The sequence below is a fragment of the Natrix helvetica genome (genome assembly GCF_964273705.1).
Source record: "Natrix helvetica genome assembly, chromosome: 2".
Classification (NCBI taxonomy): domain Eukaryota; kingdom Metazoa; phylum Chordata; class Lepidosauria; order Squamata; family Natricidae; genus Natrix; species Natrix helvetica.
The window spans coordinates 5,734,681-5,760,752 of record NC_138552.1 but is presented as its reverse complement, the minus strand read 5'-3'; positions in this window follow the sequence as shown (position 1 = coordinate 5,760,752).

Genomic DNA, 26,072 nt, shown 5'->3' with positions numbered 1-26,072 from the left:
TGAAGAGGGGGGGTCAGGCATGCATGCGCAGGGGATGGGGGAGCATGGGGGTGTAGCACTCCCTCCACATCCCATTTTTGGTCCCAGGAGGCTTCAGGGAGGCCTACTAGGCTGAAAACGGGGCACAGGAGGGTCATGTGCGCAGGGGTGGGGGATCGTCAGGGGTCACGTGTATGTGTGTGCAGGGGGCAGGTGATGGTGGGTGTCATACACATATTGCATTATGGGTGCAGGCACATGCACTTTCAGCACACAACAACAAAAAGGTTAGCCATCGCTGGTCTAGGTTATCAGGAGGTTTTTCAGGGTACATCATGAGTGTAAGGTTTCTTAAAAATGCCCTAATTAATTCATGAGTCTCGAGCCAAGTTTCAAAAGAAAACTAGTCATTTATTAGGAGCATCATAGATCTTTTGGCAGTCAGATCTGAGCTTTCTTTGAGTTATACCTGAACTTTAACCCTGTTCCTTCCCTCCTCTCAGTCTGTGTCATAAATCACATTCCCCAATGAGTTGCACCTCTCCCAAGCCTGCTGCAGAATTCTGAGATCTGACTTCAGCTGACAGTATGCATAGAATGCCCCTTCCCTTCTCTCACTATGATAACGTTGGAAGTTGACAATAATTTTGAACGGTTACTAAGTGATCAAGTTGAAAGTGAAGGACTACCTGTAGGAGTAAAAGTCTCATTGTCCCTTTCACCCTGCAGTGCTCTCCCTTCCACCTTGTCTCTGGTCTTGTCTGTAAATTTTGTCTGTGATGTGACAAAAGGATGAGAGAACCGGGAGCGAAATTCACCTCCTTTGAAGATTCATTTGCTCTAAAGTCAATGTTTATTGGGCTTCCTCCGATTTTATTTGAGAACTTATCAACACCACACTTCAGAGAGCTTTATGGCATTGTTACGACATCCCAGTGATGGCTTTCCCACCGCACTAAAACAGATGGATGATTGCCCAATTATGCTGCTTCTAAGGTCACAGAAATGTCAGCAAGGCTGGCATTTGAAATGTAGGACACTGGAAAAGGGGACTTGATCGTTCTTAATAGAAGCGGCTATTTTTCTCTCTGTCTCCCCACATGAGAGAGAAAGAGAGGGAGAAGGAGGGAATGTGAGAGAGATAGAGAGGGAGAGAGGGGGAGGGAGGGAGAGGGAGGGAGGAAGGGAGAGTGAGAGAAACAGGGAAAATGAGAGAGGGAAAACAAAAGAGAAAGAAAAAGAAAAATAGGAGGAAAGAGAGAAAGAGATAGAAGTAGGGAAGACAGACACACAGAGAGAGAAGCAGGGGAAGTGAAAGAGAGAGAAGCAGGGAAAATGAGAGAGGGAGGAGAGGGAGGGAGAGGGAGGGAGGAAGAGGAAGGGAGGAAGAGTGAGAGAAGCAGGGAAAACAAAAGAGAAAGAAACAAAAAATGGGGGGAAGAGAAAAAGAGATAGAAGTAGGGAAAACAGAGAGAGTGAAAAAGAGAAAGAAGCAGGGAAAGTGAAAGAGAGGGAAGCAGGGAAAATGAGAGATAGAGAGAAGAGAGAGGGGGAGGGAGGAGGAGGGAGGGAGGGAAGAAGAACAAGAGAAGCAGGGAAAATGACAGAGGGAAAACAAAAGAGAGAGAAACAGAAAAATGGGGGAAAGAGAGAAAGAGATAGAAGTAGGGAAAACAGAGAGAGGGAGAGAGAAATGGGGATGTGTGTGTGATTGAGAGAGAGAGAGAGAGAGAGAAGCAGACAAAATGGGAGAGAAGCAGGAATAATATGAGAGATAGATAGACAAATAGAGTGAGAGATAGAGAGAGAGGAAGCAGGAAAAATGGCTGACAGAGAGAAAAGCACAAAAAACGAGAGAGAGAGAAACGGAAAATGAGAGAGACAGAGATAGAGAGAGAGAGGGAAGAGAGAGAGAGAGACAGAGAGAGAAAAGAGAGAGAGAGACAGAGAGAAGCCAAACACAATTTTGCTGCAACCATGCCTCAGTTCAAACCCTTTAAGGAGTCATCCCCAAAAGAACAGTTAAGGATCAACATTCGGTGAAGCTGTCACCCCTTGGAGAATCTACAATTCTCAAAGATTGAGGGAGAAAGTGTCATCAACCAACTCCACTGGAACTGATTAAATGTTTTCATAAGTCGCCCATTCCACATTTCTCAAATTAGCCACTCTTCTTTGGGATGATTAGAGATGGATCAACGAGCTAAGTTTCCACAGCCTCATGTGCAGACAAACAAACGTTCAGCGAAGATCAACATCATGCTATGGTGCTGTTTTCCTCCGTTGAATATCAGAAAAAGCAGAGTTGGAAGGGACACCCATGTGTTTGATTGAGAGAGGGGGACAATCCCAAAGCCAGCCAGCCAGCCAGCTTTCATGCCTTAGGCAGGACTTGAACTCATAGTCCTCTGCTTTCTAGCCTGGTCCCATAACCACTAGACCAAACTAGCCTTCATTTATGAGGCTTCTCCATATTCTGCTTATGAGATGAGGATTATAAATGATCCTTCACTTATGTAGTTAATGCTGAGAGAGGAAAGTGAATTGTTGATTTCCCTGGCTTTTCTTTTCTTTCACCTGAATATTACTTGTCAAAAGGGGGTGGGGGGAAATCATCTGTTGATCTTCCTAATGTGTCCTACATCTTTCAATGAACATCTGGAAGAGAAGCTGCTTAGACAAGCTACTTCTTGCTATTTTAACAGAATAACAGAGTTGGAAGGGACCTTGGAGGTCTTGTAATCCACCCACCCGCTCAAGCAGGAGATCCTACACCATTCCAGACAAGTGGTTGCCCAGTCTTTTTTTCAAAAAACTTCCCTTGATGGAGCACCCAGAACTTCTGGAGGCAAGCTGTTCCACAGGTTAATTGTCCTCCCTGTTAGGAAGTTTGTCCTCAATTCCAGGTTGCTTCTCTCCTCGATCACCTTCCATCTGTTGTTTCTTGTCCTGCCCTCTGGTGCTTTGGAGAATAGCTTGACCCCCTCTTCTTTATGGTACGGGCAATCCTCAAGTTACAACTATCAGTGTGGTGGCCATTCAAAGTTACCACATACTGAAAACAGTGACTTGTGACTGTTTTTTCACACTTCAGACTGTCACAGAATTTAGGTGCTCGACAATTGGCATGCGATCCCCAGGGTTCCCACCCAGCTTCAGGCAAGCAAAGTCAGTGAGTGGAGCCAGGTTCGTTTAACCACCACGTGATTCACTTAACAACTGTTGAAAGAAAGGTCATCCAGTGGGTCAAAAGCTCACTTAACAACTGTCGTGCTCAGCAATGTTGGGCTCAATCGTGGTGGTAAGTAGAGGACTTGAAAAAGGCCATATGCATCCATCAGGAATGGGAGATGTGTGCATGAGGAAGAGGAGGAGCAGGAGGAGGAGGAAGAAGAAGAAAGAGAAGAAGAAGAGGGGGAGGAGGGAGAGGAAGAGGAGGAAGAAGAAGGAGAAGAAGAAGGAGCAGCAACAGCAGGATCAGCAGCAGGAGGAGGAGCAAGAGCAGGAGGAGCAGGAGCAGGAGGAAGAGGAGGAGCAGGAGGAGGAGCAGGAGGAGGAGGAGGAAGAAGAAGAAAGAGGAGAAGAAGAAGAGGGGGAGGAGGGGGAGGAGGAGAAAGAAGAAGGAGAAGAAGGAGGAGGGGAGCAGCAGGATCAGCTGCAGGAGGAGGAGCAGGAGGAGCAGGAGGAAGAGGAGGAGCAGGAAGAAGAAGAAAGAGAAGAAGAAGAGGGGAGGAGGGGGGGAGGAGGAAGAAGGAGAAGAAGGAGGAGGAGCAGCAGGAGCAGCAGGAGCAGCTGCAGGAGGAGGAGCAGAAGCAGGAGGAGCATGAGGAAGAGGAGGAGCAGGAGGAGCAGGAAGAAGAAGAAAGAGAAGAAGAAGAGGGGAGGAGGGGGAGGAGGAGGAGGAAGGAGAAGAAGCAGGAGGAGCAGCAGGAGTAGCTGCAGGAGGAGGAGCAGGAGAAGGAGCAGGAGGAGGAGCAGGAGGAAGAGGAAGAAGAAGAAAGAGAAGAAGAAGAGGAGGAGGGAGGGGGAGGAGGAACAAGAAGGAGAAGAAGGAGGAGCAGCAGCAGGAGCAGAATGAGCAGCAGGAGCAAGAGGAGGAGGAAGAAGAAGAAGAAGAAGAAGAAGAGGAGGAGGAGGAGGAGGAGGAGGAGGAGGAGGAGGAGGAGGAGGAGGAGGAGGAGGAGGAGGAGGAGAGGACGATGACAACAACAATTGTGGGGTTCCTTGGTGTTCTCTGAGCTCGGTTGTTTTCTTGCAGACATTTCATTACCCAACTAGGTAACACCATCAGGGCATCATTAAACGTCCTACTCCTTTCAATGGGCGTTGTTGACACTTACTAAAAAGCCAGGAGTTTTAATCACATGATTGCACTGTGGCAATCCCCATCTTGATTCTTTTTTTAAAAAAAAATCTGGATGCCCCTTGTAGGAAGGGAAGCAAAAATGGACTGTTTATTCAAGAAGTTTAATTCATTCATTAATCTATCCAGCTATGATTATTGCTCTTCTTTCACTATTTTCTGCCTTCTCCCGATACCTCTCCCTACTCCCCAGGTAAATAAACTTCATCTCTCAAAAACCCCAAACCCTTCCTCTAGCTCAGGGATCGGCAACCTTAAACACTCAAAGAGCCACAAAGGTCCTAACCGGAAGCCCCCGTTCAGCCGACCGGAAATCCGGTTCCCCCACCATAGAGTCTCCTCCTTGCCAAAAAAGCCAACACAGTTCTAGGCTGCATCAACAGAGGGATAGAATCAAGATCACGTGAAGTGTTAATACCACTTTATAATGCCTTGGTAAGGCCACACTTGGAATACTGCATTCAGTTTTGGTCGCCACAATATAAAAAAGATGTGGAGACTCTAGAAAGAGTGCAGAGAAGAGCAACAAAGAGGATTAGGGGACTGGAGACTAAAACATATGAGGAACGGTTGCAGGAACTGGGGATGTTCAGCTTAAGAGAAAGAAGGACTAGGGGAGACATGATAGCATTGTTCCAATATCTCAGGGGTTGCCACAAAGAAGAGGGAGTCAAACTATTCTCCAAGGCACCTGAGGGTAGAACAAGAAGCAATGGGTGGAAACTAATCAAGGAGAGAAGCAACTTAGAACTGAGGAGAAACTTCCTGACAGTTAGAACAATTAATCAGTGGAACAGCTTGCCTCCAGAAGTCGTGAATGCCCCAACACTGGAAGTCTTTAAGAAGATGTTGGATAGCCATTTGCCTGAAATGGTGTAGGGTTTCCTGTCTAGGCAGGGGGTTGGACTAGAAGACCTCCAAGGTCCCTTCCAACTCTACTATTGTATTGTATTGTATAGTAAAGCACCCTTTTTTCTCTACCTGTCTTAACCAAAAGCCTTATCTATTGTGGAGCCGACCGGCGACAGGGAATTGCCGCAGAGGGATGAAAGAGCCTCCAGAGTGGCAGGTAGCTGGCCTTTGACCTAGCTACTGTATTAAATGACCTTGTCGACATTCAAATAATTCAGTACGTGTTGCTTTAGGTGAGGTCTTCCCTGACGGAAAATAAAAGATAAAGAAAAACAAAACACAATTTCTTTAACAGTTCAGAGACGACTTTAATAAAGGTGAAACCTTCTGTTATTAACATAATTCCCCTTGCTTTCTTCAGGTAACTTCCCATTAAGCAGGTATTATGTTCTTTTATTACAGTCTCTAAGTCTCATTATTCTACATTTATCTGCATTGAACGTGCCATGCTGGAGTGCTTAACTGATCGAAGGCTTTCGTACCTGCCTGCGTCGTTTCTCACAGGTGACCTTATTCCCAATTTAATACCTTCCATGCAGGAGAAATTCTTACTTTAACATAAAGGGGTTTGCAGCCACCTGGAAGATTGGAAGAAGCTAGTGGGAGATTTAACAACAGAAATTGGGAATTCATACAATTCACGCACTGTCCAAAATTAGAGCATATAACTACTGGTGCAAAGTCAGTGGCATGGAGACGGAGAGACTCTCCAAGTTATGTCTACTAGAGCAAATAAAATTACAATCGCAAACCTCCTGGATCAACAAACTAACAAATTGTGTAGGAAGCTGTGACCTTCTTGTCTCTTGAGTAACAGGAGAACAATTTAAAATAAAAGAGCTGCCCAAGGAATTAAGGATATACTGTAGAAGTACAAAATGACATACTATCCTTAGTAAGGTGGGTAACTTGAAATGGCTGAGTAAATACAAACATACTGTTCAAGTAGACAGCTATTTAAAGTTACAATAGGCCCAGGGTACCTGCGAGACCACCTACTGCCACCAGTAGCCTCCCACCGTCTAGTACGATCCCACAGAGTTGGCCTCCTCAGGGTGCCGTCGGCCAGGCAGTGTCGCCTGGTGACCTCCAGGGGGAGAGCCTTCTCTGTGGGAGCGCCTTCCCTCTGGAATGAGCTGCCCCCGGAGCTCCGCATAATCCCCGACCTCCGGTCCTTCCGACGCGCCCTAAAAAGTTGGCTTTTCCAGCAAGCCGGCCTGGTCTGAACAAAATAAAATAAGTGATTGATGTAATTGTTAATTTTAATCTAGTTTTTAAAATGTTATTGTTCATATGAATTTGTTTGTTTTTGGATACTCTATCTAATTTCTCTTTTAACTTTTGTAATATGTCTTTTTTTTTAATGTTGTACGCCGCCCTGAGTCCTTTGCGAGAAGGGCGGCATATAAATCCAATAAACAAACAAACAAACAATAAACAAAAACATCTTAGGAAGATATTTACGCAAGCGAGATTTGAACAGGTTGGCACAATGGTCAGATATGGGAGATTCCATTCTACTGCATACCCTACAACGAGCGCAGGGGTGGGTTTCAAAATTTTTGCTACTGGTTCGGTGGGCGTGGCCAGATGAGGGGGCATGTGACTGAGTGAGTGTGGCCAACTTGATGTCACTCATGCACACTCAGTCACATGATCTCCCTCATCAAGCCATGCCCACCGACATGGTGACGGAAAGTTTTGACAGGGGTGGGGGGGCCTCCAGCCTCGCTGCAGCTAAGGGAGTGGCTGCAAACTACTCAGTAAGGAAAAAAAGGTTTTTGTCCTCCGCGGCCCCCAGGAACACTCTGCAGCCTTCAGTAAGTCTGGGAGAAGGCCAAAACGCCCTCATTTTTGCAAAAATGGGCCATTTTTCACAAAATGGGCCCTTTTTCACAAAAATAAAGGCATTTTTGCATTCCCCCAGCCCTACTGAAGGCTGCAGAGTGTTCCTGGGGGCTGGGGGAAAGCAAAAATACCTCCCTTTTTGTGAAAAAGGGCTCATTTTCTGCCCGTTTTTTGCAAAAACAGGGTCATTTTTTCCCTTCCCCCAGTCCTGCTGAAGCCTGCATTTGCATAGTGACAGAGGTAGAAGACCTGGCTCACATCCTATTTGATTGTTGCTTGTATAAGGGGGTGAGACCCAGGGACCTGGGTCTATGTACCAAATGAAGGACCCATTACGATCCCCATATCAAAAGAACATGTGCGGCCAGAACCAGAACATTTAACATCTGACACAGCACAGGACTTGAACAAAATGGTCCGGCTGAGATCTGCGTATGTGGGACTGATTGGGGTAGATTGTAAGGGTGACACTGAAATATAATTGTATGTCATTTTATTCTATTTTATATATGCACGTATTAAATTATATTGTATCTTATCCCATAACTCTTGCATTTTACCTTACTCATATCTTTAATTGTATGTATAAGATTTTATGGGTGATATATGTTTGAACCTTGTGCTTTGATAGGGCCTATAGCCGTGAAATTATGGCACGCATACTATAGGTGGCCCATAGAGTGCTCTCTGTAGGCATGTGCACCATCACCAACAGCTCTTGGCAGGCACCAGAGCATCGGAAAATGACCTAAAAACAGCCTGAAAACAACCCCAAAACTGACCTAAAACGGCCCTGAAAATGCCCCCAAAATGGCCTGAAAACAGCCTGAAAAAGGCCCCCAAAACAGCCTGCAAATGGCCTGAAAAGGGCCTGAAAACAGCCTGAAAAGGGCATCAAAAACACCCTGCAAATGGCCCACGAATGGCCTGAAAACAGCCCCCAAACAGCCTGAAAGGGCCCCAAAAATGGCCTCAAAACAGCCTGAAAAGGGCTGCAAAAACAGCCTGAAAGGGCCCCAAAAATGGCCTGAAAACTACCTGAAACGGGCCCGACAAATGGCCTGAAAACAGCCTGAAAAGGGGCCCAAAAACAGCCTGCAAATGGCCCACAAATGGTCTGAAAACGGCCTGAAAAATGATCTGAAAATACCCCGAAAAACAGCCTGAAAATGCCCCACGAAATGGCTTGAAAACAGCCTGAAAAATGGTCTGAATATGGCCCGAAAAACAGTCTAAAAACGGCTCCAAAGCTGGCCAAAAACCTGGCATGTGCACACTGGCCAGCTGGTCTTTGGGCTTCCAGTGCGTGAAGATCAGCTGGCCGGTGTGCATGCACATGCTGGAAACCCAAAGACCAGCTGGCTGGCACTCACATGCATGTCAGCCAACTGGTCGTTGATTCCAGCGCTCTGGTGCACGCACTTGCACACGGATGCACACGCATTCTGGTTTGGGCACTCGGTGCTGAAAAGGTTCACCCTCCCTGGCCTATAGGCTAATCAATAAAGCTGTAATATCATATCAATAGAAATAGCAATAGCATTTAGACTTATATGCAGCTTTGCAGGGCTTCACAGCCTTCTCTAAGCGGTTTACAGAGTTAGTGTATTACCCCCAACAATTGGGGTCCTTATTTTACCGACCTTGGAAGGACGGTCAATCTTGAGCTGGCCAGGATCGAACTCCTGGCAGTGAGCAGAATTCGCCTGCAATACAGGGTTGAATTATAGCTTATAGGGAATGTGCAGCCACAATTCTTCTAAAGATTCACATGTCCTTTTTGTCCCAAATGTGGTTTTTCAAGAGGCAACTGGATTTCCTTTGAATAATGTCTATGAAGATTTTTACTCATCCACAGCGTCGTTGTCCCAAAAGTGTTTTTTTTTTTCAAGAGGCAACTGGACTTTCTTGCTTTTCATTGAAGACGTTTTACTTCTCATTCAAGAAGCTTCTTCAGTTCTGACTGAACGGTGAGGAAGGATGGAAGGCTGAGTTGACCTTGAGCCTGTGAGATTCGAACTGCCGAACTGCTGGAAGTCAGCAGAATTAGCCTGCAATACTGCATTCTAACGACTGCAGCACCACAACTCTTCAACATTGAGCCCAGTTGAGTCTGGTATTCCTCCACCGCTCACTCAATCAGAATGGAGGTGGAAGGGACCCCTGAGGTCTTCTAGTCCAACCCTGTGCTTGAGCAGGAGACTCTATAGCATTTCAGACAAATGGCAATCCAGTCTCTTCTTGGAAACCTCCACTGATGAAGCACCAACAAATTCTGAAGGCAACTTCTGTTCCACTGGTTAATTGTCCTCATGGTTAGGAAGTGTCTCCTTAAATCCTCCCTTCCTCCCACTCACCCTCCCTCCCTTCCTCTCCTTCCTTCCCCCTCCCTCCCTCCCTTCCTTCACTGTTCCTTTTCTCCCTCCCTCCCTTCTTTACTGTTCCTCTCCTCCCTCCCTCTCCTTCCTCCCTCCCTCCCTCCCTCCCTCCCTCCCTCCCTCCATTCCTTCTTCACTGTTCCTCACCTCCCTCCCTCCCTCTCTTTCCTTCCCTCCTTCTTCACTGTTCCTTTCTTTTCTCTCTCCCTCCCTCCCTTCTTTCTTCACTGTTCCTCTTCTCCCTCCCACCCTCCCTCACTTCCTTACCTTCCTCCCACCATTTTCCACCTCCAAGGTCCCAACTCCTGTTATTCTGTTATTTATTCTTCCTGCTACAGGGGGGAAAAAACCCACCTCTTACTTCTAATAACTTTTCCACCCAGCCTAAGGAGAAGAAGGATAATCTGACCTACCGATTGGGGTTTTGTAAACGAGGCAGAATCTAAGTGAAACTATTTTTATTTTTATTTACATGTTCCTATAGACCACTCCCATACATCTGACCCTAAACAGCTCCCAAGACTAGCAGTGAACTTCTCCAGTCTTTATTTTTCATTACTTCCAATAAGATTTTAATTTTCAGATGCAAAATGCTTCTACATTAAAAAATATTCCCTCTTCCCCCTAAAAGTGGACCATTTTGAGAAGTTTAATAATCTGGGCCTCTGTGACAGAAAAGTTGCACCAATTCCCTTACTGGACATTGACTTTTTTTCTGCCAGACACCAAATGTTGGAAAACGTAAGATGTTTTGACTGTGATCTAGATAAACACCGAAGGCTTTATGCAAAAGTGAAGTCATTGGTGCTATTCAGAGCCTTAAAACCACTTATGTGTGTAATTGCTTGCTAGATGGTGCTTTTTTTGCAAAAAAAAAAGAAAAGGGGGGGGGAGAAAAAGCAACAAACAAACCTTTAACCCAGATTGGATGCAATTAGGCTTACAATTTACAAGGTCACTTTTGCTCCTTGAATTTTTCTGTGCTTGCCAATCTGTTACCTGTATACACTAAATATAGCTTGGGAATAAAAACATTTAATTTGATTTAGTGTGTGTGTGTGTGAGTATTTGCAGAAAGACTCTAGATGCTAGCTCCATGCAGCATCACTTAGCAAAGCTTTCAAAGAGCAGGAAGATACTTACTCACCTCTCCCGTTACGTATTCTTCAACTTTCTCTAATCCGAGAACCTACCGTGGCCATCAGAATTAAATGTAGCATCAATTGAGGAGCTAACACTGCTGAATGGGTTGTCACAAAGGTGATTTTTTTTTCCACGAGGCAACTGGACTTTCTGTTGTTGTTTTTAAGATGCTTCACTTCTCATCCAAGAAGATTCCTCAGCTCTGACTCAGCTTTTCATCCTTCCTCACGATTCAGTCAGAACTGAAGAAGCTTCTTGGATGACAAGTAAAACCTCTTCAAAGAAAAGCAAGAAAGTCCAGTTGCCTCTGGAAAAAAGCACTTTTGGGAGAATACTTCTGGTCCCTGAAGGCGACGGACCTATGTGTCCACTGCTCGTCTCTTCGGTGGGCTCCTATTAGAAGCACAGCGGGCCTTGGAGGGGCTCCCTGCCATAGGGTGGCTCGTTGGGACCCCCTGGATCGGCGGCAGCTGCAGGGGGGTCTCCAACCTTGCCCCAGGAGCCGGGGAGCATGGGGGGTGCATGGTGGCATTTGCTGTCACTGTGCGCCTTCGCCGAACGAAGCCCGGAAGGAAACAATTAACCAAATGCTACAGCTGAAGTGCGGTGAGGTGGGAGGTTTCCCTCAATCTCTTTTAAATCTATCTAATTGAAGAACAGCAGCCTTCCTAAATTGTGGATTCAATCCTTTGAAGTGTTAAGATTGGAGGGGGGGATTTTACACCCCCCCTCAGAAAAGCGGCACTCGGAATATCTCTCTCTCTCTGAGAAGAGAGAGTTAAAAGTTAACTTTCACTTCCACTAAGCAATGGGAGAATGATTTTTGCAACAATTGCAAGAGTTGACTGCTGAGTTGATTCTTTTAAACTACTTTTTGGAAACTTTGGATATGTTGCTTTCTGATCCCCTGTGAAGGCGGAGCCAAGATGGCCAACTTCCTCCTTCTTCTTTGCTTTTACGAATGAAGTTTCCCCTTTGAAAGGATTTCTGGCTTTATATTACCCTACACCCTAGAGATCTCCTGGAGCCTCTCTTTTTTATGTGGTCCCCTTGGATTTGGAACATTTGATTCTTATTTTTTTGGCTTGGAGCTGTATAGGAAGACTAACTTTCAGTTCTGGGCATGTTTGCCTCATGATCTCTCCCAGTTGTGCATTCCACATTTCTTCTGTGTAAGACTTACAGCTATCTCTGAATTTAACATGGGTCCTAAAAAGCCACCGCCTGGCAAGGCATCCTCAACCCCGACATCTTCCACGTCTAGCCCGATTACTCAACAGACACAAATGGCTTCATTTTTACAACCTAAAACAACTGAAGAGAGATCAAAGGATTTATCTGTTGCCCAAATGTTTCAAACTATTATGAAGGGACAAGACGAACTGAAAAAACAACTGGCAGACTTAAATGATCAACTCAGAGAAATGCAACAACAAGCAACACAAAATAAACAGAGAATAGGTGTACTGGAGGAAGACACGACTGGGCTGAGGGAGGAGGTTAAGATTGTCCAGAAGGGGAATAGAGAATTTGAAAATCACATGATAAAAATGGAATTTGAAAGAATATTTTTTTTCTTAGATTTCAAAACCTACCAGAGACAGAAAATGAAGACCTTAAGGAGACCATGACCACAATTTTAGCAGAATATATTAAAAGAGATAAACAACAGCTATGGTGGGATATTGATTTGATTTATAGGATCAACTCAGCATACGCTAGAACATACAATGTTCCAAGGGAAATACATGTTAAATTTCTTAGAAAGACTACAAGAGATGAGGTCTTAGGAGCTCAAAGGGTGGGACCACTAAAATATAAAGACAAAGAAATAACCATTCTTAAACAAATTCCAAAGAAAGTAAGAGATAAGAGGAAGAAATATTCCTCCTTATCAAAGAAATTATATAATAAAGGAATTTGGTTCAGATGGTTATTGCCAGAAGGAATGGTGATTTTCTGGGAGGGCACTAGAATTAGAATTAATACAATCGTGGAGGCAGAGGCTTTCATTGAAAAATACAGTGCCTTTCTAGATGGAACAGGGAACAGTACACAAGATATGGGGGGGAGGGGCCATGGCTCTACCAGAAGACAGGGGGGAGGAAGCAATAGTGAAAAGACTCAGGTCACAAAAATGAGTTTGAAACATTATTGCAATTGTTGTTATAATGTAATTGTTGGAAGTGACCTAAAAATGATTGAACATATTGTTGATATAATGCAAAACAAAAAGCTGCCAATGTTTATTTTTTAATTTTTGATTCCTTTTTTTTCTGTAAAAGTTGTGAGATTCGGGGGGATTTCTACCTTTTGCGCGATGTAGCTGTCAAAATTTTCTTGTACCTATTTACCTTTTCCTATAAACATTTGTAAAAACCAATTAAGTTCTTTTTTTTAAAAAAAGCACTTTTGAGACAACCACAATGTGGATGAGTGAGAATCGTCATAGACATTATTCAATGGGTTGAATGTGAAGCATCCTGATCAAAGGGTTGGTTTGAGGAAGCTCACAGACACTGTCCTACAATGAGGAATCAAGGAAAGTTTGAACTCCCACAAGTGAATATAACAGAATAACAGAATTAACAGAGTTGGAAGGAACCTTGGAGGTCATCTAGTCCAACCCTCTGCTCAAGCAGGAGCCCCTATACCATTCCAGAAAGTGGCTGTCCAGTCTCTTCTTAAAAACCTCCAGTGATGGAGCTACCACAACTTCTAAAGGCAAGCCATTCCACTACTAAATTGTTCTCACCATTAGGAAAGTTCTCCTTATTTCTAGGTTGCTTTTCTCCTTGATAAATTTCCTCCCATTGTTTCTTGTCCTGCCTTCAGGTACTTTGGAACACCTTATCCCACCCTTCTTTGTGGAAGCTCCTCAAATACTGGAGGACTGCTAATACGTCACCCATAGTCCTTTTCTCTAGATTAGCTGCACCCAAATCCTGAAACTTTTCTTCATATGTTTCAGTCTCCAGGCCTTTAATCATCTTGGTTAATTAACCATCAACTTAATTGTTTTTCCTTAATTCCAGATTGCTTCTCTCTTGATGAGTTTCCATCCATTGTTCCTTGTCTTGTCTTCTGGTGCTTTGGACAATAGGTTGACCCCCTTCTTCTTTGTGGCAGCCTCTCAAATACTGGAAGACTGCTATCATGTCAAACCCGCCATCCTGGGCCCAACGTTTGGGAAGCCAGGCGCTGCCTGTCATAAGCCAGGACAAAGGATGAGTGATAGAGGAATAACACCTCCTTAAAAAACCTTGGTCCAGCTGGCCCGGCTGGGAGCACCTCGTAAGGGCCCATTTCCAGGGTTACAGGAGAAGACGGTCAACGGTTTTGAAGGCGGAAGAGGTCTCTATGCCTCAATGGCAGATAAAGCGGCAGGACCATCTTCTAGGACAGTGATGGCGAACCTATGGCACAAATGCCACAGGTGGCACATGGAGCCATTTGTCAGGGCATGCGAGGTGCTGCCATATCAGCTGGCCAGTGCGCATGCTGGCCAGCTGAGTTCACCCTTTTTTAAAGCCATTTTTCACTCTCCCCAGGCTCCAGAGCCTTTATAAGAGCCTGGGGAGGGTGAAAACAGCCTCCCCCGCCCCCCAGGATGTCCTCCGGAGGCGTCAGGGAAGCCTCCGTACGGTCCCTGAAGCCTTGGGAACGCTTAAAACGACCCTCCAAGCAAACCGGAAGTCACTTCTGGTTTGCTCAGAGGGTTGTTTTGAGCGCTCTGAAGGCATCAGGGAAGCCTCTGGACAGTCCCTGAAGCTTTTGGAACGCTTAAAATGACCCTCCGAGCAAACCGGAAGTCCGGTTTGCTCAGAGGGTCGTTTTGACCGCTCCGAAGGCTTCAGGGACCATCCGGAGGCTTCCCTGACGCCTCCGGAGGGCATCGGGGGGCATTGGGGGAGGCTCTTTTCACCCTCCCCAGGCTCCTATAAAGCCTCTGGAGCCTGGGGAGGGCGAAAAAAGCATGTAAAAATGGGGGAGGGGAGAGGCTGTAGTGCGCATATGCACACTGGGGGTCGCGCATTGCATTATGGGTGTGGCACACCCACACACAACCCCCCTGCACTCCTCCCACTTATGGCACGTGAGCCAAAAAAGGTTCGCCATCGCTGTTCTAGGAAAAGGGAAACCTCCACTTACAAACCTCCACTGCCTTGTGGCTACATCCACTACTGGAAAAGGCTTCAGGAGTCAACCTCGAGGCCAAATCCAGAGCTGGAGTCCCGGAAGCAGTTCTTGACTGTGTACAACCACGTTCTGGTAACTCCTGTGACGCAGCTGGAACCAATCGTATCGGCTCCGCTGTTCCATTGGACTATTTCAGTGACATGGAGAGGGGGGATCTGCTACTTAGGTAACAGTCTATCCTCCACATTAATCTATCCAGGCCTCGTGCTCTGGAGAGGACACTCCAGCTTTGACTTCTCTCCAGAGCACAATTCCATAGTTTTTTGACACTGAAGGATGCCAATGCAATGCTATCATGTCACCCCTAGTCCTTCTTTTCTCCAGACTACCAAAACCCAAATCCTGCAACCGTTCTTCATGTGTCTTCATCTCCAGGCCTTTAATCATCTGAGTTGCAATTCCTGCAAGCGTCCTTCAAGTGTTTTAGCCTCCACCATTGTAACTTCGCACAGTCACAAAACAAATGGTAAGTCTACACGCTGTGTGTCAGACCTGCTGCCATCTTTTCTTTTGGGTCTCTGGCCTGCCACACTTTCTATTATTCTGCTATGCATTTTCGATTGTGGGAAAATGGGAGGGGGGAATTGCAGGAGTTAGATGCTGTGTAGCCATAACAAAATTCTTTCTAGAAAGCCAAGGTCATCCTTTGTCTTTGCATCTCTGCACCTGGATGGAACTGGATGGATGGAACTGCCAGCATGGTACTGGGAGATGGGACTATGTGATAAACTTGTGGGTGTGGGGGCAAGATCTTGAACTTTCAACTGGGCGGGGAAAACCAGGAAGCTTTCAGATTCAGGTTTTTCCAGATGTGCCAACATGACTCACTTAATCAATTGGAACTTTGAGCAATTCTTTGCCTCGGACTCTGATTTAATTTTGGATGCTATTTGGAAGCCTGACACCATGTTTTTTTTAAAAAAAGTTGACTCTCCTCGGCTCCATCTCAGCATTTCGAAAGTACTCACTTTCGAAGTCTCCCATCCTTGCCCATTTCTGCTGACTTTTCATTTTTTAAAAATGGGGCAGGACATTTGCTGAGTCAGAACTGGGCTCCCCAAAGCAAGCTATAAAATGGTGCAGATTTACTAACCGCCATTAACCTTTCTTCCCCATAAACTGTAATTAATAACTTTCTCCTTCTGCCGCGATTCAGCTCCGCTTGCTTTCCATTCAGCAGTCATTTTAAGCTCTGGGAAATTCAGAAATTCGCATTCTTGTGCCTTTTCCAGCTCTTTGGCCAAAGTGGATGCAACCAATTCTTACTTGCTTGGCATCCAAAGGAAGTTGTTGCTGTTGTTGCTTTCCAGATCTCAAGGCTTCTCCAGGCAAATGTTAGTGAATATTTGTGGCTGTGCAAAATACTGAATCCTTGAAAAAGTGCTAAGAGCAACTAAAACGATTAAGAATCTGGAGATTAAAACATACGAAGAATGGTTGCAGGATTTGGGTATGGCTAGACTAGAAAAAGGAAGAACTAGAGCAACATGATAGCAGTGTTTCAATATTTGAGGGGCTGACACAAAGAAGAGGAGGGGGTCAACCTACTTTCAAAGCACCAGAATGCAAGTAAAGAAACAATGAATGGAAACTAATCAAGGAGAGAAGGAACCTGGAATTAAGGAGAAACTTCCTGACAGTGAGAACAATTAGTCAGTGGAATGTCTTGCCTTCAGGAATTGTGGGTGCTCCATCATTGGAGGCTTTTAAGAAAAGACCGGACAGCCACAGGCATAAGTGTAAACATGGACATGAACAAAAGAAATGAGTACAAATAAATGGGGACAGTAGGATAGGGACGGAAGGTACACTGGTGTGCTTATGCACGCCCCCTTAGAGACCTCTTAGGAATGGGGTGAGGTCCACAGTAGACAGTTTGAGGTTGAAGCTGTGGGGGTTTGAGGATGTAACAACGGAGTCAGGTAGAGCATTCCAGGCGTTGACCACTCTGTTGCTGAAGTTGTATTTTCTGCAATTGAGTTTGGAACGGTTTACCTTGAGTTTGTATCTATTGTTTGCCTGTGTATTTTTGAGGTTGAAGCTGAAGTAGTCGTTGACAAGTAGGACGTTGTAGTGGATAATTTTGTGCATTACGCTTAGGTCAGACCTTAGTTGTCCTTGTCTTATAATCATTCATTTTGTGACAGTACGAAGTTACCATGGTGGAAGCTAAACCGCATGAAGAATAGTTGCAGGGATTGCAACTAAGATGACCAAAGGCCTGAAGACAAAAACAAATGAAGAACAGTTGCAGAAATTGGGCATGGCCAGTCTAGAGAAAAGAAATACTAAGGGGGTGTCATGATAGCAGTATTCTGGTATTTGAGGAGCTGCCACAAAGAAGATGGGGGTCAACTTGTCTTCTTGCCAAAAGGCAAGAAAAGAGACAATGGATGGAAATGAACCAAGGAGAGAAGCAACCTGGAATGAAGGAGAAACTTCCTAACAGTGAGAAGAATCAACCAGTGGAACAGCTTGCCACCAGAAGTTGTGGGTGCTCCATCATTGGAGGCTTTTAAATAAAAACTGGGCAGCCACTTGTCTGAAATGGTCTCCTGCTTGAGCAGGGGGTTGGACTAGAAGACCTCCATGGTCCCTTCCAGCTCCAGATTGAATAATGTTCAAAGTGCCCAGGGAATTAATAACTCATTGTCTAAAATGTGTGTATATAATATGCTCCTTGTTTGTAAAAACTGATACTTTTTGACTTTAATGTTGGAGAACCTTTTTGAGAATGCCATGAATAATCAAGAAAAGAGATAAATGGATCATCAAACAGATCCACCAAGAGTTGCCACTGGAGACCGAAATGGCTAAATCCATGCCCACGGAATTAATAGCCCATGTAAGGGAGGAAGAAAGGAGATGAACAGTGAGGAAGGGAAGAAGGGAGGGAGGGAGGGAGGGAGGGAGGGAGGGAGGGAGGGAGGGAGGAAGGAAGGAAGGGAAGAAAGGAGGGAGGGAGGGAGGAAAGAAGAAAGGGAGGGAGGGGGAGGAAAGGGGGGAGGGAGGGAGGAAGGAGAGGAACAGTGAGGAAGGAAGGGATGGGGAGGAGAGGAACAGTGAAGAAGAAAGGAAGGGAAGGAGGAGGAAAGGGAGGGAGGGAGGGAGGAAGAAGAACAGTGGGAAAGGGAGGGAGGAGGAGAGGAACAGTGAGGAAGAAAGGGAGGGAAGGAGGAGAGGAACAATGAAGAAAGAAGGAAAGGATGAAGGGAGGGAGAAAGGAGAGGAACAGTGAGGAAGGAAGGAAGGAAGGAAGGAAGGAAGGAAGGAAGGAAGGAAGGAAAGAAGGAAAAAAAGAAAGAAAGAAAGAAAGAAAGAAAGAAAGAAAGAAAGAAGAAAGAAAGAAAGAAAGAAGGAAAGAAGATGTGGTAGATAACGACGGAATCCTCTTCTCTATACATTGAGAACATGTAATATTCAGGCATGATTTTAAGACTGGACTGCTGTAGTAACTGCCTCACCTACTTGGAGTCATGGTTCTATCATAGCTATCATCTTTCCCTGAGATTCTTATAAATCAAAGTAAAGATTCCTTCCAACAGAAGTCAACTTGACTGTTGACTTCATAGATGCACCTCTGATACTATCTTGATAATAACAAGGGAAGAGTTCACTTCCAGGTTTGTTTTTAATTGGCCAATCTAACCAGTAATTCTGGGATTTCCTAGACCATTCTATCCATGGTCTAAGTTGGATCCTGCTTAACTTTATGGGGTCAGCTGGGCTAATTGATGTTCCCTTTCCAGAGCTAATTGGAACTTTACTCCAAAATAAATGTCCAAGTCCACTTGCACAGTGAAGATAATAGAGATGTCAACGAACATCGTGGCAAAAGATACATGACACAGAACCTTTTTCAAGCAGGCATGAAGGAATTTGCAAGAAGTCAAGAATTGGAGAATGGATTTGGTTTGTTAGATGCCTTGCTTTGTAACAAGTGAAAGGAAAAGGGAAAGTTGTTAGAGGACCTGGGATTGCCACAGGCTTCCCGCTCTAATCCATATATGTTATTGTTCAGTTTTGTTTTGAGATAATTGCTCGATAACAAAGGAAGAACCTCGTTGTAGTGGAGGCAATTCCGGGAGAAAGAACATTTTATTTTTTAAAAAATGAAGGAATGAATAAATAACTTGGTTTTCAAGGAGGACCATTCATTGTTGATTAAACCTACAAATAAAAATTCTGGTCATTCTTGCTTACTTCCAAAATGCTGAGATGGAGCTGAGAAGACTCAACTTTTAAAAACACAGCATGTTTTTTATTTATTTTTTTTAAAAAAAACATTTAGTTTGTCAAACATGTATGAGATAACAGGCATAAGGGTAAACATGGACATGAACAAAGGAAATGAGTACAAATAAATGGGGACAGTAGGATAGGGACGGAAGGCACACTGGTGTGCTTATGCATGCCCCATTAGAGACCTCTTAGGAATGGGGTGAGGTCCACGGTAGACAGTTTCAGGTTGAAGCTGTGGGGGTTTGGGGATGTAACAACGGAGTCGGGTAGAGCATTCCAGGCGTTGATCACTCTGTGGCTGAAGTCGTATTTTCTGCAATCGAGTTTGGAGCGGTTTACCTTGACTTTGTATTGATTGTTTGCCCGTGTATTATTGAGGTTGAAGCTGAAGTAGTCATTGACAAGTAGGACGTTGTAGTGGATAATTTTGTGCATTACGCTTAGGTCAGACCTTAGTTGTCCTTGTCTTATAATCATTCATTTTGTGACAGTACGAAGTTACCATGGTGGAAGCTAAACCGCATGAAGAATAGTTGCAGGGATTGCAACTAAGATGACCAAAGGCCTGAAGACAAAAACAAATGAAGAACAGTTGCAGAAATTGGGCATGGCCAGTCTAGAGAAAAGAAATACTAAGGGGGTGTCATGATAGCAGTATTCTGGTATTTGAGGAGCTGCCACAAAGAAGAGGGAGGTCAACTTGTTTTCCAAAGCACCAAAAGGCAAGAAAAGAGACAATGGATGGAAATGAACCAAGGAGAGAAGCAACCTGGAATGAAGGAGAAACTTCCTAACAGTGAGAAGAATCAACCAGTGGAACAGCTTGCCACCAGAAGTTGTGGGTGCTCCATCATTGGAGGCTTTTAAATAAAAACTGGGCAGCCACTTGTCTGAAATGGTCTCCTGCTTGAGCAGGGGGTTGGACTAGAAGACCTCCATGGTCCCTTCCAGCTCCAGATTGAATAATGTTCAAAGTGCCCAGGGAATTAATAACTCATTGTCTAAAATGTGTGTATATAATATGCTCTTTGTTTGTAAAAACTGATACTTTTTTACTTTAATGTTGGAGAACCTTTTTGAGAATGCTATGAATAATCAAGAAAAGAGATAAATGGATCATCAAACAGATCCACCAAGAGTTGCCACTGGAGACCGAAATGGCTAAATCCATGCCCACGGAATTAATAGCCCATGTAAGGGAGGAAGAAAGGAGATGAACAGTGAGGAAGGGAAGAAGGGAGGGAGGGAGGAAAGAAGAAAGGGAGGGAGGGGGAGGAAAGGAGGGAGGGAGGAAGGAAAGAGAAGAACAGTGAGGAAGGAAGGGATGGGGAGGAGAGGAACAGTGAAGAAGAAAGGAAGGGAAGGAGGAGGAAAGGGAGGGAGGGAGGGAGGAAGAAGAACAGTGGGAAAGGGAGGGAGGAGGAGAGGAACAGTGAGGAAGAAAGGGAGGGAAGGAAGGAAAGAAAGAAAAAGAAAGAAAGAAAGAAAGAAAGAAAGAAAGAAAGAAAGAAAGAAAGAAGGAAAGAAGATGTGGTAGATAACGACGGAATCCTCTTCTGTATACATTGAGAACATGTAATATTCAGGCATGATTTTAAGACTGGACTGCTGTAGTAACTGCCTCACCTACTTGGAGTCATGGTTCTATCATAGCTATCATCTTTCCCTGAGATTCTTATAAATCAAAGTAAAGATTCCTTCCAACAGAAGTCAACTTGACTGTTGACTTCATAGATGCACCTCTGATACTATCTTGATAATAACAAGGGAAGAGTTCACTTCCAGGTTTGTTTTTAATTGGCCAATCTAACCAGTAATTCTGGGATTTCCTAGACCATTCTATCCATGGTCTAAGTTGGATCCTGCTTAACTTTATGGGGTCAGCTGGGCTAATTGATGTTCCCTTTCCAGAGCTAATTGGAACTTTACTCCAAAATAAATGTCCAAGTCCACTTGCACAGTGAAGATAATAGAGATGTCAACGAACATCGTGGCAAAAGATACATGACACAGAACCTTTTTCAAGCAGGCATGAAGGAATTTGCAAGAAGTCAAGAATTGGAGAATGGATTTGGTTTGTTAGATGCCTTGCTTTGTAACAAGTGAAAAGAAAAGGGAAAGTTGTTAGAGGACCTGGGATTGCCACAGGCTTCCCGCTCTAATCCATATATGTTATTGTTCAGTTTTGTTTTGAGATAATTGCTCGATAACAAAGGAAGAACCTCGTTGTAGTGGAGGCAATTCCGGGAGAAAGAACATTTTTTTAAAAAAATGAAGGAATGAATAAATAACTTGGTTTTCAAGGAGGACCATTCATTGTTGATTAAACCTACAAATAAAAATTCTGGTCATTCTTGCTTACTTTCAAAATGTTGAGATGGAGCCGAGAAGACTCAACTTTTAAAAACACAGCATGTTTTTTATTTATTTTTTTTAAAAAAAACATTTAGTTTGTCAAACATGTATGAGATAACAGGCATAAGGGTAAACATGGACATGAACAAAGGAAATGAGTACAAATAAATGGGGATAGTAGGACAGGGATGGTAGGCACACTGGTGTGCTTATGCACGCCCCCTTACAGACCTTTTAGGAATGGGGTGAGGTCCACAGTAGACAGTTTGAGGTTGAAGCTGTGGGGGTTTGAGGATGTAACAATGGAGTCAGGTAGAGCATTCCAGGTGTTGACCACTCTGTGGCTGAAGTCGCATTTTCTGCAATTGAGTTTGGAGCGGTTTACCTTGAGTTTGTATCTATTGTTTGCCCGTGTATTATTGAGGTTGAAGCTGAAGTAGTCGTTGACAAGTAGGACGTTGTAGTGGATAATTTTGTGTATTACGCTTAGGTCAGACCTTAGTTGTCCTTGTCTTGTAATCATTCATTTTGTGACAGTACGAAGTTACCATGGTGGAAGCTAAACCACATGAAGTATAGTTGCAGGGATTGCAACTAAGATGACCAAAGGTCTGAAGACAAAAACAAATGAAGAACAGTTGCAGAAATTGGGCATGGCCAGTCTAGAGAAAAGAAATACTAAGGGGGTGTCATGATAGCAGTATTCTGGTATTTGAGGAGCTGCCACAAAGAAGATGGGGGTCAACTTGTCTTCTTGCCAAAAGGCAAGAAAAGAGACAATGGATGGAAATGAACCAAGGAGAGAAGCAACCTGGAATGAAGGAGAAACTTCCTAACAGTGAGAAGAATCAACCAGTGGAACAGCTTGCCACCAGACGTTGTGGGTGCTCCATCATTGGAGGCTTTTAAGTAAAAACTGGGCAGCCACTTGTCTGAAATGGTCTAGGGTCTCCTGCTTGAGCAGGGGGTTGGACTAGAAACCTCCAAGGTCCCTTCCAGCTCCAGATTGAATAATGTTCAAAGTGTCCAGGAAAGTAATAACTCATTGTCTAAACTGTGTGTATATAATGTACTCTATGCTTGTTAAAAAAAATGATACTTTTTGAGTTTAGTGTTGGAGACCACTCTTGAGAATGCTAGGAACAATCAAGGAAACAAATAAATGGATCATCAAACAAATCAGCCAAGAGTTGTCATTAGGCACAGAAATGGCTAAGCTCAATTTTTCATACTTTGGACACATTACGTTATAACCCAGTTCTTTTTAGAAGTCTCTAACATTGGTGGAAATGATAGATATACAGGAGGACAAAGTGGAGGAGGAGGAGGAGGAGGAGGAGGAGGAGGAGGAGGAGGAGGAGGGAGGAGGAGGAGGGGGGGGGAGGAGGAGGAGGAGGAGGAGGAGGAGGAGGAGGAGAAGGAGAAGGAGAAGAAGAAGAAGAAGAAGAAGAAGAAGAAGAAGAAGAAGAAGAAGAAGAAGAAGAAGAAGAAGAAGAAGAAGAAGAAGAAGAAGAAGAACAACAACAACAACAACAACAACAACAACAACAACAAGAAAAAATGGGTACTGGGAAAAGTGTTTTTTTTCTCTCTGTGTGTGTGTGTGCAACCCACAAAGAAAATATCATATAAACAGATTGTCTGTTAGAGCAGTAGGGGTCAGGGGAGATATAGTCTAAGTACTTAGTTTGAGGGATGGGGGAGGAGGAGGAAGGAGGAGAACAAGAAGAATAATGAGGGGGAGGGGGGAGGAAGAAAAAAGAAGAAGAAGAAGAAGAAGAAGAAGAAGAAAGAGAAGAAGAAGAAGAAGAAGAAGAAGAAGGGGAAGGGGAGGGGGAGGGGGAGGGGGAGGGGGAGGGGGAGGGGGAGGGGGAGGGGGAGGGGGAGGGGGAGGGGGAGGGGGAGGAGGAGGTAGAGCAGGAGGAAAAGGAAAGAGGAAAAAAGAAGAGGGAGAGGGAGGAGAAGAAGAAGAAGAGAGAGAAGAAGAGGAAGCAGAAGAAGCAGAAACAAAAAAGCAGAAGAAGGAGAAAGAGGAGGAAAGAGGAAAAAAGAAGAGGGAGAGGGAGAGGGAGAGGAAGAAGAAGAAGAAGAAGAAGAAGAAGAAGAAGAAGAAGAAGAAGAAGAAGAAGAAGAAGAAGAAGAAAGAAGAAAGCTCTTCCTTCCTTCTTCAAAAGCCAATACTGATGACAGTAAAAATTCCTTCCCATCACATTTCCATGCGATGCAGCCTGCATTGCTTGCAAATTATCCAGCTTTTATATCGATCGATCCACTCCCTTTCTTCCTCCCCCCCCACACTCTCTCTTTCTGAAGCTGCTTCTACTTTCCCCATAGAACATTTGTTGTGCTAAGCACCGGTGTCTGCTGAGGTGGTGAGCACAAGGTACCCTGGGAAACGTCAAGGGCAGAGAGCTGTCACCGTGCTTGTTCCAGAGAGTCACCTGGCTTGTATGTGTTAGAATGTCAGGTCTCTGCAGTTTGCAGAGGGTTCAAAGGTCAGAGTCCCAACTATACACCACAGCTGGGGAAATGAGAATTTTTGCGCCTGAAGCAAAATGAACGTTCACTGTTAACTCTTTGGAGGTTCCTTCCAAAATTGGCCTTGCTAGGTTTATTTTCCATTGTTAGATCTTTTTTTTCTTCCCCTTTCGGATTTTTTTTTCTTCTCTTTCCTCCACGGTGCCTCCAGATGATAAAGAATGCATTCAGGCTTTGACCTTTCCCACCAAATTATTCCTCTTCTTATTTTTTTCTAGGAAAACACGGCAAAAAACAATCCATGAAGTCTGCTAATGATTTATCTCACAAATGAGGATGGCATGATACTTTTCTTTTAAAAAATGGCGCTGTTCATTTTCTTCTTCTTGCAGTTAAGCCTAATCGCACCTCGCTTTTTAATATTCTGGTATATAGAATAGAATAGAATAGAATAGAATAGAATAGAATAGAATAGAATAGAACCCTACACCACTTCAGACAAATGGTTATCCAACCTCTTCTTAAAATCTTCCAGTTTTTGAGCAATTCACAACAATACAATACAATACAATACAATAGTAGAGTTGGAAGGGACCTTGGAGGTCTTCTAGTCCAACCCCCTGCCTAGGCAGGAAACCTTACACCATTTTAGACAAATGGATATCTGACATCTTCTTAAAGACTTCCAGTGTTGGGGCATTCACAACTTCCGGAGGCAACTTCTGTTCCAGTGATTAATTGTTCTCACTGTCAGGAAGTTTCTCCTCAGTTCTAAGTTGCTTCTCTCCTTGATTAGTTTCCACCCATTGCTTATTGTTCTGCCCTCAGGTGCTTTGGAAAATATGTTAACCCAAACCCCACCCCTCTTCTTTGTGGCAGCCTCTGAGATATCGGAACACTGCTATCAGGTCACCCCTAGTCCTTCTTTTCATCAAACTAGACATACCCAGCTCCAGCAACCATTCTTTTATATGTTTTACCCTCCAGTCCCCTGATGAACTTTGTTGCTCTTCTCTGAACTCTTTTTAGGGTCTCTACATCATTTTTACATCTAATCTAATACATAATAATATCTAATACAGCTTTTTTTTTAAAAGAAAGGAAACAAAAGAAGAAAGAAAACGGCATGCAATAAAAATGAACGCCGTTTCATATACTATGGATGGAAACTCTTCAAGGAGAGAAGCAACCTGGAATTAAGGAGAAATTTCCTATCAGTGAGGACAATTAACCAATGGAACGGCTTGACTTCAGAAGATATAATTGCTTCATTACCACAGCAATTTTTTAAGAAGAAACTAGATAATCACTTGTATGAAAAGGTATATGGCAGGGGGGGGGGTCAAAATCATGGACCGTGGACCAGACGCGTCTGGCTGGCCATCCCCAATTTAGTGAAAGGGGGGAAAAGTCACAATATGTCCCGTGATGACAACATGATGCTGTGAGTTTGACATCCCCCGGGTAGAGGGTCTCCTGCTTGAGCAGGGGGCTGGACTGGAAAACCTCCAAGGTGCCTCCCAGTTCTATTCTGATTGATTGGATGCTTGCAGATAAGGAGGCGTGATTGCTCAGTGGTAAAAGATGCTGAGGTTGTCAGCTGGAAAGTTCACAGGCCGGTTCCAGATCTGAGTGCCAAACAACAGGGTGAGCTCCCATTCCTTGCTCCAGCTCCTGACCACCTAGCAGTTTGAAAGCATCCTCATCCTCATCATTTAATGAGCCCATAATCCATTGCGGGGCAGAGTCTGGGCAACTGAATGGAGCTAGCAGAGTGTTTTAATGGCCTTCCTGTCACCAATGTGGAGTTTTGTTCAGCAGATGTTTTCTCAGCGTGCCTAGAGAGAGAAATATCTGCCTCTACCTAGGATCGAACTCACAGCCTCCTGATTGAGATCCACATCTAGGCCACTGCACCACTCCCAGCAGTTTGAAAGCATGCAAGTAGATAAAGAGGTACCACTTTGCTGGGAAGGTAACAGCGTTCTGTGTGCCTTTGGCATATAGCCATACTGTCCACATGATTAGAGAAATTGTCTTTGGACAATGCTGGTGTTGTGGCCCGCCAGTGGCCAGCAGAGCTGGTAGCAGATTCGGACAGTGAGGAGGTTGGGGAGGAACCTGGGCCAGTCCTGGAGTCTGGGGAAGGCTCTGATGAGGGCCCTGTGTCGGAG